General features: G+C 38.8%; 1 non-coding gene across 1 annotated transcript; it reads left to right on the forward strand.

Annotated features, from left to right (window-relative positions):
* Positions 1-3,297: 3,297 nt before the first annotated feature.
* Positions 3,298-3,462, forward strand: LOC118623094. Its single transcript, XR_004958205.1, has one exon. It is a non-coding gene; the product is annotated as a U1 spliceosomal RNA (small nuclear RNA).
* The last annotated feature ends 12,766 nt before the right edge of the window (positions 3,463-16,228 follow it).

Genomic DNA, 16,228 nt, shown 5'->3' on the forward strand with positions numbered 1-16,228 from the left:
TATAGCCCTTGTTTTGAAGTCTATCTTGTCAGATATGAGTGTTGCTACACCAGCTTTTTTTTACATTTCCATTTGCTTGAAAAATTTTTTTCCATCCCTTCATTTTCATCCTGTGTCTTTTGTTGTGAGGTGGGTCTCTTGTAGACAGCATATATATGGGTCATGTTTTCTTATCCAATCAGCTCTTTTATGTTTTTTCATTGGAGCATTTAAGCCATTTACATTTAAGGTAATTATTAATAGGTAATTATTAGTTGTCATTTTAATTTTATTTCTGTGTTCTCTCTCTCTCTCTCTCTCTCTCTCTCTCTCTCTCTCTCTCTCTCTCTCTTTCTTCTTCTTACAACAGTCCCTTCAGCATTTCTTACAGTGCTGGTTTGGGGTGGTAAGGTGGTAAATTCCTTTGGCTTTATTTATTTATTTATTTATTTATTTATTTATTTTTTATCCATGAGGCTCTTTATTTCTCCTTCAATTTTGAATGATAGCCTTGCTAGATAGAGTAGTCTTGGATTCAGACCCTTGCCTTGCATTACTTTGTACACTTCATGCCACTCCCTTCTGGCCTGCATCATCTCTATTGAGAGATCAGCTGACATTCTAATGGGAGCTCACTTGTAGGTATCTTTCTGTCTCTCTTTTGCTTCCTTTAAGATTCTTTCTTTGTCTTTAATGTTTGCCATTTTTATTATAATGTGTCAAGCTGTGGGTCTTCTGGGGTTCATCTTGCTTGGGACTGGACTCTCTATGTTTCCTGGACTTGTGTGACTTTTTTCTTCACCAGTTTAGGGTAGTTTTCTGTCATTATTTCTTCAAACAGGGTCTCTATTACTTTGTCTGATTCTTCTCCTTCCGGTATTCCTATAATGCGAAAGTTATTACATTTTGTATTATGAAAGACCATATTTTGAAATTACTGTTTTCCACAACTTCAGAATGGATGAAACATACAGAAGTATTAGGTCACATCATTACAAAATACTATGTTCTTAGAATATAAAAATACCTTAGAAGTTATATAATCCACTATTGTAAGCAATGATAGCTATATTGTTTCTGAATGTTTCAAGTGATAGTATTCCTTTGACTTTATAAACACAAAATAATACTTTTGTTTAAAATTAGGCATTATAATTTTGATATTCTTCTTCTGATACATCTTCTTTGTAAAGATAGTAATGGCTTTGGAACTAAAGTGCTATAGGTCTTGTTCTACCTGTTCAATAAGTTCTTGACATTTCTTAATGAAGCACTTATTAAATATATATTATTAAAATGTATTTATTCCACATGTTAATTTATTATTAATACTATATACACTGTAATAACAAATTTGCTTGTCTTTGTCACTAGTTCCTGGGATATAGCATTTAAATTTTTAGAATTTTCCAAATGATAGTGATTACTTTGTTGCTTGTGATACATCCTTCAGACTCTTCTTCTAATGTGGTGACTCATGGTGGCTCCTTACATAGTTTATTCTAACAGAGAACTCAAGATGGGGATCTTTCCCAAAAGAAAAATCATGTTATTAACAGGTTTGTTTGATCTCAGGGGAGAGTAAAGAGCTAGAAATTGAGTTTCATCACTTAGCCAATAATTCAAGCAATCATGCCTACTTAATAAAATCCCAATAAAAACTCTGGAAACTGAAGCTTGGATGAGCTTCCAAAGTTAACAATACTCTGTATATTGCCACATATCAATGTGCCAAGTCACTAACATAAACCTGGAGACAATAGAAGCTTTGCATCTGGTCCCGTCCAGACTTCTCCCACAGAATTTCTCCCTTTGGCTGCTTGTGATTTATATTATTTTGCTAAAATAAACCTGAAAGCCTTGGCCAGTTTGGCTCAGTGGTTGGAGTGTTGGCCTGCGGTCCAGAGAGACCGGGGTTCGGTTCCCGCTGAGGGCATGTACCTCTGTTGTGGTTTGTCCCAGGCCCTGGTTTCTCTCTCTCTCTCTCTCTCTCTCTCTCTCTCTCTCTCTCTCTCCCTCCCACTCTATCTGAATGAAAAATGAGGGAATGTCTTTGGGTGAGGATAAAAAATAAAATAAAATAAAACTGAAATCATAAGCACAGCATGTCCTTGAATAATATCATCATATTCTATGTTGTTTCATTATAATGTTGGTGAGATGGAATAGAAATTTAAGTCTTGTTTGTATCAATTAGCCTTGATAAAACTGATTTCATTATACCCTGCTTTGTTTTAAATTGCAGAACCTGTTGATGACATTTACTGAGGATATACTGTACAACGCTTTCCTGAATCTCATGAGCCAATCTAGCAAAATATCACACTGGAGGGGTTAGAAGATACCACCAAATTTGTGGGGTTTATTATTATTATTATTATTATTATTATTATTATTATTATTACTATAGGTTTTTTAGAGAGAGAGGAAGGGGGATAGAGATAGAAACATCAATGTGAGAGAGAAATATCAATCCGCTGCCTCCTGCACACCCCCTACTGGGGATCAAGCCTGCAACCCAGGTATGTACCCTGACCAATAGTTGAACCAGGACCTCTCAGTCCATGGGATGATGCTCAATCCACTGAACCACCCCCGCAGGGCAATACAACCAAATCTGTAAGTAGCTTGAGGATCCCAATACATGTGGTAGAGGTCACTCATACACATATGATTATTATATACATATTGTAGTTTATGCTCTTTCAAGTTAATTGTAACTTGTTGATTTTTACACCAGGCATAGATACTTGCCTGTTTGTTGGATAATATCATAAACTAATACCATAGACCCCAATATATCGAGAAAAAATACTAAGTATATTATTCAGAGTGATGCTATTCTATTTTGAAAGCAAGTATTTCAGTCTGTTTAGTAAACTATTTTATGTAATATATGTTGTCAGAAGTATGACTGAAAATATTTTATGTAATATACAAGTCAGAAGAAATCTGAGACTTAGCCCTACTTGAAAGTTGACAAGTTAGTCTATGCAGTTGGGTGTATAGTCTGGTATTTCTAACCAGACTGCTGAATCAGAAAAATGGACCTTATATTACACAAAAAAACACCAGCCATGGTAACATCTTGGGGCAAGGTTGTTGAGATTCAATCTCACTTGGTAGCACAGTGTCTTAGTCCGTTCAGAGTTCTTCTTCTCCTTCTTCTCCTTCTCCTTCTCCTTCTCCTTCTCCTTCTCCTTCTCCTTCTCCTTCTCCTTCTCCTTCTCCTTCTCCTTCTTCTTCTTCTTCTTCTTCTTCTTCTTCTCTTCTATAACAGAACACAATAAACTGGATGGCTTATAAACAACAAAAATTATCCTTACCGGGCAGGGGAGACATCATGATCCAGAAAGTGGTTTTCCCGGGGCTAGGCTTATCTATTGCACTCGGGATGTGGTGGCCCCTGCGATCTTCCCAAATGTGGGAAACTCGGTTGTGTAATTTGTGGTAGTGGGGGCACTGCGTTCACACTCTCCCTGGGGAGTGAAATTATTTCTCACAATTCTGGAGACTGAAATGTCCAGGTTCACTGGCAGCTGTAGCTTTGGGCTGTCTTCACATGATAGAAGCAGGAAGTGAGCTCTCTGATTTTTGCTTGTTCATTTTTAATCCTCACTTGAGAATATTTTTAAAAATTGATTTTTAGAGAGAGAAGAAGGGAGAGAGAAACAGTGGTCCATTGCCTGTTGTACAAGCTTTGACAGGGAATCAAACCCTCAACCTTTTTGGTATACAAGTGTACAGCTGGACACTCTAACCAGCTGAGACCCTGGCCAGGGCTGTTTTCATTTGTTGTTTGTTTTTATATATGGACATTAATCCAAGTCATATGGGCTTCACCCTCATGTCCGTCACATCTGAAAGGTCCACCTTCAAACATCATGACATCTATCCATTCTCCCCGCTGAAGAAAAGAACAGACTCTGTCTTTAATCTGGAATGTCAATGAATCATCTCCTTATATGAAGAGAAGAAGGTTTCTAACTTTATTACCCTGAAATGTAATCAAATGTGTCTCAGGGTAAGTCATGCCTAAGTTTATTATTACTCTGGAAAGTGAGCCAATCTGCTTCAGGAAGAAGGGGGTGTATTATACTAAAATATGTCCAGTGAATGGTATAATATAGCTCGTAATTGTTTTCATGTGAAGTAAGGCCTAACATGTACAGAAAAACAGAAATAAAGGGAGAACTATCTTTTTGCATTATATTTATACTAGAATCAATTAAGAATTAAACTTAGAGTTTTCCTGGAAAGATTTTTTATTTTTTTGACACCCTATGATTTCATAACATTATACTATTTTACTTGAAATATTTAAGTTCTAAGGATATAATCCTGAAAAACAGTAGTTCAAGGTTACTTCCCTCATGGAACTCACAATATAGTGGCAAAAATAATATATTACATCACAAACAGAAAATTGCCGCTTTAGAAAGGGCTACCAATAGAATTTGACAGTATCAGAAACTAGAGAATGATTCCCTGAGGTACTGATGTTGCTTAATGAAGAATGAATGTAATTTACTGAGGAGAACAGAGACAGACAGACACCCAAGGAGAGAGAGACTGTGCAGTGCTCAGTGGTGGACGTCCTGTTCACAGTCCAGAGCAATCGCAGCAATAAAAGCAGGTGCGATCCTGGTGTGAGAAGGTGTTGCTGTGATAGGGACTATTCAATCTTTTATGATGGGTTGGCTTTAGTTCTCATAAAAACTAAGCCAGGGAGGTGTTTTTAGTGGAATAAAACATATCAGTATATATATATTTAAATATGTTTTTATTGATTTTAGATACAGTGGAAGGGAGAGGGAAGGGGTGAGGGAAGGGGAGGGAAAAACAGTGATGAGAGAGAAACATCAATCGGCTGCCTTTTCCATGCCCCCTACTCGAGACCCAGCTCACAACTCAAGCATGTGCCCTGACTGGGATTGAACTGGTGACCTTTTGGTGCTTTGGATGATCAAGCCACTGAACCACACAGGTCAGGCAAAATATCAGTATATTGATAGACACTTTCGAAAGATTGCTATGGCTGCTGTTTATCAAAACAGAAAAAAGGAAAAAAAAAAAAAAAGATCTGACTGCCAGTATAAATTTATCTCTCAGTATAAGTCCAAGCAAAGTATAACCAAAAAGCAGGGTACAGACATCATTTCATGACCTGGGATATCACATATATTATGATAGGCAAAATTTTAAGACAACCTCAAGTTGCCTGATTCTTATTGTAGTGCCTGTATAATACTTTTCTCTTGAGGTCAGGAACAGTTTGTGAATATGGCAGAATAGGATTAGGTTATAATCAACTGAGTTTGAGTTAACAAAAAGAAGATTTTCTGAAAGATCTCTTATCCTTTGAGACGACATGGAGGGATCTGGAAAGTATTATCCTAAGTGAAAGAAGCCAAGCAGAAAAAGACAAATACCACATGATCTCACTTATATACGGAATATAATGAACATAACAGTCTGAGGAATACAGTAGACCCAGACACATGGAAGTAGGGCACAGACTGACATCCCTCAGAAGAGGGGATGGGGGGTGGGAGGGTGGGAAGAGATGAACCACAGAACTTATATGCATGTATGCATGACCAATGGACATGGACAACTAAGCCGGGGACAGGGTGGAGGGGGGGTGGGGTAGGGGGTGCCAATGGGGTAAAAAGGTAAAATATCTGTAACAAAAAAATAAATAAAAATTCATAAAAAAAAAAAAGAAGATTTTCTAAGTGAGCTTGTGGTAATCAAGTGTGCTCCTTAAAGAGTCTGGGCCCTCCTGTACTCAGGGATTTTAACCTGAGGGACCAATAGAGAGTCCATGTATCAAGGACCTGAGAGTGCCACCTGGGACCTGACAACAGTCCCAATTTGACGGCCAGCAGGAACGTGAGACTGGAATCATACAGCCACAAGGACATGAACTTTTCCAATAACCTGAATGAGTTCGGAAAACGACGCAAGCTGCAAATGATGATCTCTGTCCCAGCCAAGAGGGGGGAAGGTGGACGAGGGTATGGGGGATAAAAGGGTGTGGGGGAATAAAAAGAGCCTTGACCTGGGGTAGCGAACACACAATGCAATATACAGATTCTATGTTGTAGAAGTGTACATCTGAAACCTGTATAATTTTGTGAAAGTGTCACCCCAATAAACTCAATAAAAAAAAATCTAATTCCAGCCCCATGAGAACTGAGAAGAGAATCCGGTTGATCTGGGCCAGGCTTTCATTCACAAAAATTGTGAAATAATACATGGGTGGTGCTGTAAGCTCCTAAGTTTTTAAAAATTTGTTACATAGAGGTAGAAAATTATCGTAATGGCTGTGTGTGTTATTTTAGAAGAAAATTATTATTTTTATTATATTTTAATGATATTAAAAATACTATTTTTTTCAGAGAAAAAATAATGTCCCCAGCTCAATCTTTTTAGACTTTGTCAAAGGAAAGTTGAACGGTTTCCCAGTGATGAAGAAAGCAATAGCATTCATTCCTTTTTGAGTGACACATTAGGCAAATATCAGGCATTTGGTTTGTGAATTGCATAGAAAACATTTCCCAAAGATCTTAAAGACTTGAAAACTATGTGTTAATGACTATGGATGTTCTTTGATAAAATATAGCATTGAAATAAGCCATTAACAATAAGTATAAAGCGATATGAGCCGAAATATTAGACTCTTCTGAAATTATAATTTCTAATCATTATAATGGCCCAATGTTTTAATGTATTTCAAAATGCTATCAAACTTTATCAGTAGTTTAAGCCACTGAGTAAAAAAATATTCAGTATAAAAACAGGAGGTTTCTAAAAACAAGGTATTGATATATTTATATATATAAATATCTAATGTTAAAACATTAACTCAGTCTAGTATTTTGATACTGTGTATTGAAAATTTAGATGTTAAACAAAATTTTAATTACTTACATTTTCAAATGAGGATAATATTTGAGGTAAAACTGTTTTTTCAGTGAATCATCTTAATCACATTACTATAAATTGCTTCTATACAAACAGTCAGAAATAAATGTAAAATAATTGATTAAGTGGTATATTATGCATTGTATAATAGAAAATATTAGTATAATGCCCTTTCTGTTATCACCCTCCACATTAAATATTGCTCCCATGGTAAATGGGATTGTTTTTTTAGTTTCCTTTTCTGTGAGTTCATCACTGGTGTATAATAATGCCATCAATTTCTAGAAGTTCATTTTGTATCCTGCTACTTTGCCAAATTCATTTATTCAGTCTAGTAACTTTTTGATGGAGTCTTTGCGGTTTTCTACGTATAGTATCATGTCATCTGCGAATAATGACAGTTTCACTTCCTCCTTTCCCATTTGTATCCCTTTTACTTTTTCCTCCTTTCTGATTGCTGTGGCTAAGACTTCCAGTACTATGTTAAATAAGAGTGGTGAAAGTGGGCATCCTTGCCTTTCCTGTTCTGAAGGAAAATGCTTTTAATTTTTGCCCATTGAGTATCATGTTGGCTGTAGGTCTTTCATATATGGCCTTTATTATTTTGAGATATGATCCCTCTATTCCCAGATTGCTGAGCATTTTTATCAGAAATGGGTGCTGGATTTTGTCAAATGCTTTTTCAGCATCTATTGATATGATCATATGATTTTTATCTTTCATTTTGTTTGTGTGGTGTATCACATTTATTGATTTGCAAATATTGTACCAGACTTGCATCCCTGGGATGAATCCCACTTGGTCATGGTGAATAAATTTTTTGATGTATTGCTAGATTTGATTTGCTAGTATTTTGTTCAGGATTTTGGCATCTATGTTCATCAGGGATATTGGTCTGTAGTTTTCTTTCTTTGTAGTGTCTTTTCCTGGTTTTGGAATTCAAATTATGCTGGCCTCATAAAACAATTTTGGAAGTAATCTTTCTTCTTTAATTTTTGAAATAGTTTGAGGAGAATGGGTATTAGTTCTTTGAATGTTCGGTAAAATTCCCCCATGAAGCTGTCCAGGCCTGGGCTTTTCTTTGCTGGGAGAGTCTTGATTACATCTTCAATTTCCTTAGTTGTTATTGGTCTGTTCAAGTTTTCTTTCTCTTTCTAGTTCAGTTTTGGGAATCTATATGTTTCTAGAAATTGGTCCATTTCACTTAGATTTTCGAATTTGTTGCCATATAATAGTTCATAATATTTGTTAACATCCGTTGTATTTCTGTGGTGTCAGTTAGTATTTCTCCTCTTTTGTTTCTGATTTTGTGTATTTGGGTTTTCTCTCTTTGTTTCTTGGTGAGTCTAGCTAAGGGTCCATCAATCTTGTTTATCTTTTCAAAGAACCAGCTCTTTGTGTCATTGATCCTTTGAATTGTTTTGTTTGTTTGTTTGTTTGTTTTGGTCTCCATGTCATTTATTTCTGCTCTGATGTTTACTATTTCCTTCCTTCTACTTGCTCTGGGGTTTTCTTTTTGTTTGCTTTCTAGTTCTTTAAGTTGTGAGGTTGGATAGTGTATTAGAGATTTTTCATGTTTCTTGAGGTAGGCCTTAAGTGCTATGAATTTCCCTCTCAAAACTGCTTTCAGTGCATCCCATAGATTTTGTGTTGTTGTGTGTTTATTTTCATTGGTTTCTAGAAAGTTTTTAATTTCTTCCTTGACCTTCATGGTAACCCATTCATTGTTCAATAACATGCTATTTAACCTCAATTTCAAATGTCTTTGCATGTTCTTGTCATAGATTTCTAGTTGCATGCCATTGTGATCTGAGAAGATGCTTGATATGATTTCAGTCTTCTTGAACTTGTAGAGGCTTAGTTTGTGCCCTAAAATGTGGTCTATCTTTGAGAATGTCCCATGTGCACTTGAGAAGAATGTGAATTCTGTGATTTTGGGGTGTAATTCTCTGTAGATATCTATTAAATCCATTTGATCTAGTGCTTCATTTAGAGTCTGTGTTTCCTTGTTAATTTTTTGTCTAGAAGATCTATCCAGTGATGTCAGCGGGGTGTTGACGTCCCCTATTATGACTGTATGCCTGTCAATTTCTCCTTTGAAGTCCTCCAATAGATTTTTAATATATATTGGTGCTCCTATATTGGGTGCATATAAGTTTACCAAGGTTATATCTTCCTATTGGGTAGATCCTTTCAATATTATGTAGTGGCCTTCTTTGTCTTTAGTTATGGTCTTCATTTTGAAATTTACTCTATCAGATATGAGTATTGCTACTCCAGCTTTTTTTTGCTTTCTGTTTGCTTGAAAGATTTTTTTCCATCCCTTCACTTTCAACCTATGTGAGTCTTTTGTTGTGAGGTGGGTCTCTTGTAAACAACATATATGTGAGTCATGCTTTTTTTTTAATCCTCACTCGAGGACATTTTTCCATTTTTTGTTCAGGTAGGATGGGAGGGAGAGAGAGGAACAGAGAGAGAGAGAGAGAAACATGAACATGAAAGGGACACATAGAGTAACTGCCACCTGCATGACCAACCAGGGCCAGGAACAAACTGCATCCTAGGTACATGCCTTTAGCAGGAACCAAACCCAGGACTCTCTGGACCGCAGACCGATGCTCTAATCGCTGAGCCAAACCGGCCAGGGCGAGACATGCTTTCTTATCCAGTCAGTTAGTCTGTGTCTTTTTATCAGAGCATTCAAACCATTCACTTTAAAAGTGATAATTGATGTTTACTTATTTATTACCTTTTTTGTTAGTGTGGTTCTATTTCAATTTTTCTTCCTATTTCTTCTACTAATTACAGCAGTCCTTTTAGCATATCTTGCAGTGCTGATTTGGTGTTAATATATTTCCTTAGCCTTTTTTTTTTTTTTTTGTCTGGAAAGCTCTTTATTTGACCTTCTATTTTGAATGATAGTCTTGCTGGATAGAGTAGTCTTGGATTCAGATCCTTGTTTTTCATGACCTTGATTACTTCATGCCACTCCCTTCTGGCCTGTAGTGTTTCTGTTGAGAAGTAAGCTGAGAGCCTTATGTGGTTTCCTTTGTAGGTAACCTGTTGCTTATCTCTTGCTGCCTTTAGGATTCTCTCTTTGTCTTGAATTTTTGGCACTTTGATTACTATGTGTCTTGGTGTGGGCCTGTTTGGGTTCTTCTTACTTGGGGCTCTCTGTGCTTCTTGAACTTGAATGCCTTCTTCCTTCACCAAGTTAGGGAAGTTTTCTGTCATTATTTCTTCAAATATATTTTCTAACCCTTGCCCATTTTCTTCCTCTTCGGAGACTCCTATGATGCGAATGTTATTACATTTCTAGTTGTCCCACAGTTCTCTTAAGCTATATTCCTTTTGTTTTTTTTTAAATTTTTTCCTTTTGGTTTTCTGATTGGTTGATTTTTTTCTACACTGTTCTAATTCACAAATCCGGTCCTCAGCTTCCTCTACTCTGCTGTTTATTTCTTCCAATGTGTTCTTTATTTCTAATATGTCATTCTTCATTTCCTCTTGGTGGTTTTTAATTTCCCATTGGTTGATTTGCAACATTTCTATGTCTTTACTTATGTTGCTCATGTCTTTACACATGCTGTTGAGCTTCCTCAAGATCACAGCTCTGAATTCTAGTTCTGTTAACTTGCTTAACTGCTCCACATTTATCTCATCTTCAGTAGAGGTCTCTTTGTTCTTTAATTTGTGATTTGTTTTTTTGTTTCACCATTTTGGCTATCTCAGTGGGTTTTGGAGCCTGCCAAATTTTCCCTGTGGGTGTTGGTGTTCTGCTGTTTGTGGCTCCCTCTACTGGGTTCCGATGAGCCTGGGTGGGCTCACGTTAAACACCACTGTCAAGTCTTACTTTCCTGGGTAGATTTGCAAGCCCAGGATAGGTTCAGTTATCCTCTAGCTTTTTCCTGGTGGCTAGTAGTCTCAGTTACTCAGTGCCTTGGAATGTAGCCCTGGTGTTCTTCCTAGGAGGATTTCCAGAGGGTGGGATAGATGCTGGTTGTTAATGAGCCTCAATTTGTATTTCTTTGCCTCACCTAGGAAAGGCTGAATCAATTGGATAATATAACTTCAGCTCAGGGAAGGAGCACACTGGCCACAGTCCTTTGTCTGCAACTCAACAAAAACTCTGAGTGCCCTCCAAATCCCAGTTGTCCCCACAGAGTTATAGCCCAGTCTGCCCTCCCTGCGCCATAGCCCCCATGTGAGTGGCTGTGGCTATTTTAGTGCTCTGTCCTGGCTCTCTGGGGTGTGCAGCAGGCTTGGTCTTTATTCCCCAAGGGCGTGGCTCACAGCTAAGACTGCTGCTTTCCCTGGGTTCCCAGCCTGCCACCTTCTCATGCCTCTGCAGATCCTACCAGTGTCCCTGGTTATATGGTCCTCTCCTGCTGCTCTTCTGTTGCTTTTTTCTGAGGATTTGACTTTAGTTTGGTTGTAATTCCCATTTGGTCCTGGAAGATAGTCTGTCTGGCTTCTATTCACTCCGCCTCCTTTTTCATATTCTCTAAGCCTATCTTGTGTTCAGCTGGGTCACATAGACCTCTCTGGTGCTTCAGCACCCCACTGGCCCCGTGGGTAACTAGATCATGCAGTCCCTGCTGGGTGGCACTGGTGTCTCTGGTGCTTCAGCACCCCACAAGCCCATGGGTAACTAGGTCCTGTAGTCCCTGCTGGGTTGCACAGGCTTCTCTGGTGCTTTAGCACCCCCACAGGTCCTACAGGTAACTAGATCCCACAGTCCCTGCTGGGTGGCATAGGCCTCTCTGGTGCCCCTGCACCCTGCAGTTCCTGAGGGTGGGCAGCTGGATCACACCAGTCTCTCTCGGGCTCAGGCTTCCCACTGCACTTGTGAGCTACTGGACTGCATAGGCCTCTGTGGAGCCCCTGGTCCCGCTGCTGGTGGCTGGGGAGTGCTGCTGCCCCGTGGGGCTCAACTCCTGCTCAGCTTTTGCTGTAGATTTTGGGGATGGGTTTCATCTGCTGGTCTGTGCTTCTGTTGCCTAGGGATGGATTTCTGCTCCCCAGCCTCTGTTGCTGGGGGTATATCTCGACTCTGATCAGGCTTCTACTATAGGGGATGGTGCTGGGCTCCGGGCTGTCTGCGGCTTCTGCGACCAGCATCTTGGGAGCTCCACTACTGTGCACTGGTCTGTGTTGACAGGGTGTCCACTAGTCCGATGGTGACAGGTGCGCTGGCGGCTCAGATTGCTGGGCTCTAGACGCTCTCACTGCCTCCTCCCCGGGAAGACCCTGGATTTTCCAAAATGGTGGGACCTCCCCATGGGGCAGGAAGAAGCCCCCTGAAGGGCCACTTAATACGCAGTAGCCGGTTGCTCTGTTCACAGCACAGGAACCTTCTGCTCCAAGTCTCTGCACTGCATGGGTTTGGTCGTCCACGTTCATGTCCACTCGCACTCTCTCACACACTCGCTCACTCTCACACACACTCACCCTCCCCCTGGTTCTGCCCGCCACCATGTTTTTCTCTCTATTTATTTATTTTTTTAAAGGTTTTCTTTTTGTAATTTTTTTTTCTTTATTGATTTTAGAGAGAGAGGAAGGGAGAGAGCGATAGAAACATCAATGAGAGAGAACACCTACTGGCCGCCTCCTGCATCCCCCACTGGGGATCAGGCCCACAACCTGGGCATGTGCCTTGACCGGGAATCGAACCTGTAACCTCTTGGTGTATGGGTTGACACTCAACCACTGAGCCACACAAGCTGGGCCATTTCATCCATTTAAGGTTTTGATTTTTCAGGATGAGAATATATTACTATTTGAAATATGGCATTCTAAATGACAAAATCACAATATTAATAACACTATTACAATTAATTTTACTCAATTTGATTACCTTATGTAAATTAAATTGTATGAAAAATCTGACTTTTCAAAATATTCATTTGAACATATATTTCAATTTATTTTAAAAAGTTTTTTTTTTATTGTTGAAAGTATTACAGATGTCCTCCTTTTTTCCACATTGACCCCCCCTTCCCTGCTCCCACTTCCCTCCTGCTTTCCCCAAACTAATGTCTTTCCATTGGTTGTGCATATATGCATGTAAGTTCCTTGGTTTATTTCTTCCCACCCCTCTCACCCCATCTCTCTAAGTTTCGTCAGTCTGTTCCCTACTTCCATGATTCTGGATCTATCTTGATCAACAGCTTATTTTGTTCATGATGTTCCATAAATAAGTGAGACCATGTGGTACTAGTCTTTCTCTGACTGGTTTATTTCACTTAGCATAACACTCTCCAGATCCCTCCAGGTCATCTCAAACGGTAAAAAGTTTTGAAAGTTTTCTGTAGAAAATTGAGTATAAAAATGTATATAAACAGCTTTTGATGCAAGATCTTTCACAACCTTTACAATATTAATATGTACCATAAATCTCTAAGATTAGGACAGAGTTTTTAGTACTTCTTCAATAATTTCCATTTTTCCTCATTCATTCATTCATTCACTCACTTAGCAAAACTAATCTTTAGTGTTCTCCAAATACCAGACACTGTTCTAGGCACTAGGAATATAATCGGGAACAAAACAGACAAAACTTCCTACCTTCAAAGATTTTGTATTCTAATTGAGCATCTTGTGAGTCTAATATTCTCTGTAGCAGTCTTTTAAAACTATAGGCAAAATATATACAAAATTGAAATGGGGTAATAGATAACACTGTCTGAACTGAGCTAACACTGTGCCTTTGGATATTTTGTTAGCAGAGACCTTGGAGCTACTTACTTTACTTGATGCCACTTTGAGAATATATATTCAAGAAATAATACCATTTAATGCACACAATTGATAAAATTAGAAGATAAAAACAATAATCATAAATATCATTTGAGAAGTCAGGCATATATGATAAACAGTAGATTAAAAATCATGCAATTTCATAGTGAAGGTTATAATTATAAATCAGAAGAACTGTTTCACTGAAAATTCTAGTATTTAAAGGCACAAGTGACAGGATTTTTATTATTCTGTAATAGAACACAGTCTAAATGCAAATGATAGTCTCTTCAATTTAGTGGTATCCTTCAGAGTAGTGGTAGATACTTACTGGCTGCAACAAGGGTGTCCCTAAATGTCATGGTTGCCTGTAGACAAGGCCATCTACATTAGATTTCCAGGGGCAGTGCCCAGATGCTATCATGTGGGATCTGTTTAGGAGATCCTTGTGAACACATAAGATATATAAATTTTTTTATGAATGTTGGATGTGGCCCATGTTCTGTATTAAAATGAGACAAGAACCATTCAAAGTGGGTCTTCAAATGTTTTGATCACTTGAAATCTTCACTACTAGTAATCTATTTGTTAATGTTCACAATAACATCCAATTATTACTTAATTATTATTTAATTATAGTAAGCTGCCATCTTTTGAGTTCTATAATGTGGAACTCATTATAGCATTTCCCATATCATCTAATTTAGCACTTACATCAACCTGGCAAATTACTTATTATTATCTTCATATTGGAGAAAAAGAAATGAAGTTATATCAAAGTAACATAACAAAGTGTTAGAGTAGGCAGTTAGTTAAGTATTAACAAAAGAGAAAAGACTGAATGGAACCAGACACATCTGATTAGACATGAGTAACTTTTCAGTCGCTCAGTGGAGCAATTGGCATCATTTCCTAAACACAGCAAACATCCTGTCTAGTTGACTAGGCAGGAAAGATAGGTTTATAAACTTGGAAGGGGGTAGGTAGCCAGCATCGTTCTGCCAGATTAAAAGGGGGAGGGAGAAAACGGGAGATGTGATTCCATTCACTGGGTGCCTGCCAATAGAAGCCAAATGAGGAAGTGGAACTGTGAGTCATGCACAGTAAGAGTCACAGTGGTGAGCATACCAGGGGGAAGGCACTAGCCTGGGAAAATCTGGGAGGAGGATCGGGCTGGGGAATGGCACAAGCCTGGGAGAATCCAGGTAAGCGACTGGATAAAGAGGGGGCACAAGAACAAGCCTGGAAAAGCTAGGAAAAAGATGGTAGTTTGAAAGAAAGCATGCTTTTTCCAGAACCCCAGGAAATAAATGGAAGCTAAACAGAGAACCCCGCTCAAGACCTCCTTGTGTTACCATTTGAGGTTACTGGCTGGGACCTCAAGATTTTAAGGCCAATGAAAATGAAAGCAAAGCAAAGTGCGATTTATTAAAAATAAACTCCAAGTTGTTATAATGTGTCAGCGAGATAACCAGAAAAGCACAGTCAAATTGTAAAGGAGTGCTTTATTCTTGCTGGCAGGCTGCGGGGGGCATAGTCTCCCCTCAGATCAGCAGCCCCAATTCTGCTTGCTCGTCCGATTTTAACAACAGAAGCCCCATCCTCCCCCCCACCACCTGAAGACTGGTACAATAGTGGGCATGACAGCGATTACAGAGTCAAAATTAGCATTATTCACTGGGCTCAGGAACACCTGCAAATTGCCTGCAATGGTACTGGAAACTGCAAATGCCTGCAAATGCCTGCAAATACCTGCAAATACCGATACTGGAAACTGCAATGCCTCCCAACATGTGGGGCAACTATAATCTTAGGCAAAATTTTTTTACTTCTGGGGGTAATTAATCTGTTATTGGAAAAATATTGAGGAAGGTCCATTGATGATAAAAATGGAATTATTTAGTTGCTTTAGCCAAGAGGCCTACATTTGAATGGAATCTAGTAGCCTTAGCCTCAGGGCTCAAGTCAAAGTGAGGAGCGGGCCAGGTGAGAGACAATGGCCTGGAACTCCCTGGGTTATATGGTTTCAATGAGTGATTTTCTGAGTAGAGACTTTACATCTAGGCATGATTGACAGAGAAAGGTTAAATAACTACAGGTGTCCCCCAAAAATGTATACAGCGTGTTTGTAGTTTCTATTACATTTCGGAAATTAAATGTATTTAAATAAACATGGGCTTTATAATTGTACTTCTTTTGTGTATACATTTTTTGGGGACACCCTATATATTTCTTCTGCAAATGTCCTTATCCATAGTGCATACAGAAACTCATGGGGGTTGGGTGTCACAACCACAATGCGAATGTTATTATAATTAATCTGGAGTCCTAGTAAGGTTGCCTTGAGGTCACATCCTTTTCCTCTGGCTTGAGAACTGGCTCTGTCCATATCTGCCTGTGGGCGGTCTGCTTCAGGAAGGGCTGACTGCACAGCCACCCATAGAGGCAGTCTGAAGGCAATGCTGGTCCGTCCCTGTCAGGATCCCAGGGCAGGCCCACCTCAAACTCTCAAGTTGAATTTCCTACCTAACCCTTGGAGCATGCTCATGTGCTTCCTCCTCTAAGACTTGAACTTTTTGCC

This window comes from Molossus molossus, unplaced genomic scaffold, assembly GCF_014108415.1.
Source record: "Molossus molossus isolate mMolMol1 unplaced genomic scaffold, mMolMol1.p scaffold_m16_p_9, whole genome shotgun sequence".
Lineage (NCBI taxonomy): Eukaryota > Metazoa > Chordata > Mammalia > Chiroptera > Molossidae > Molossus > Molossus molossus.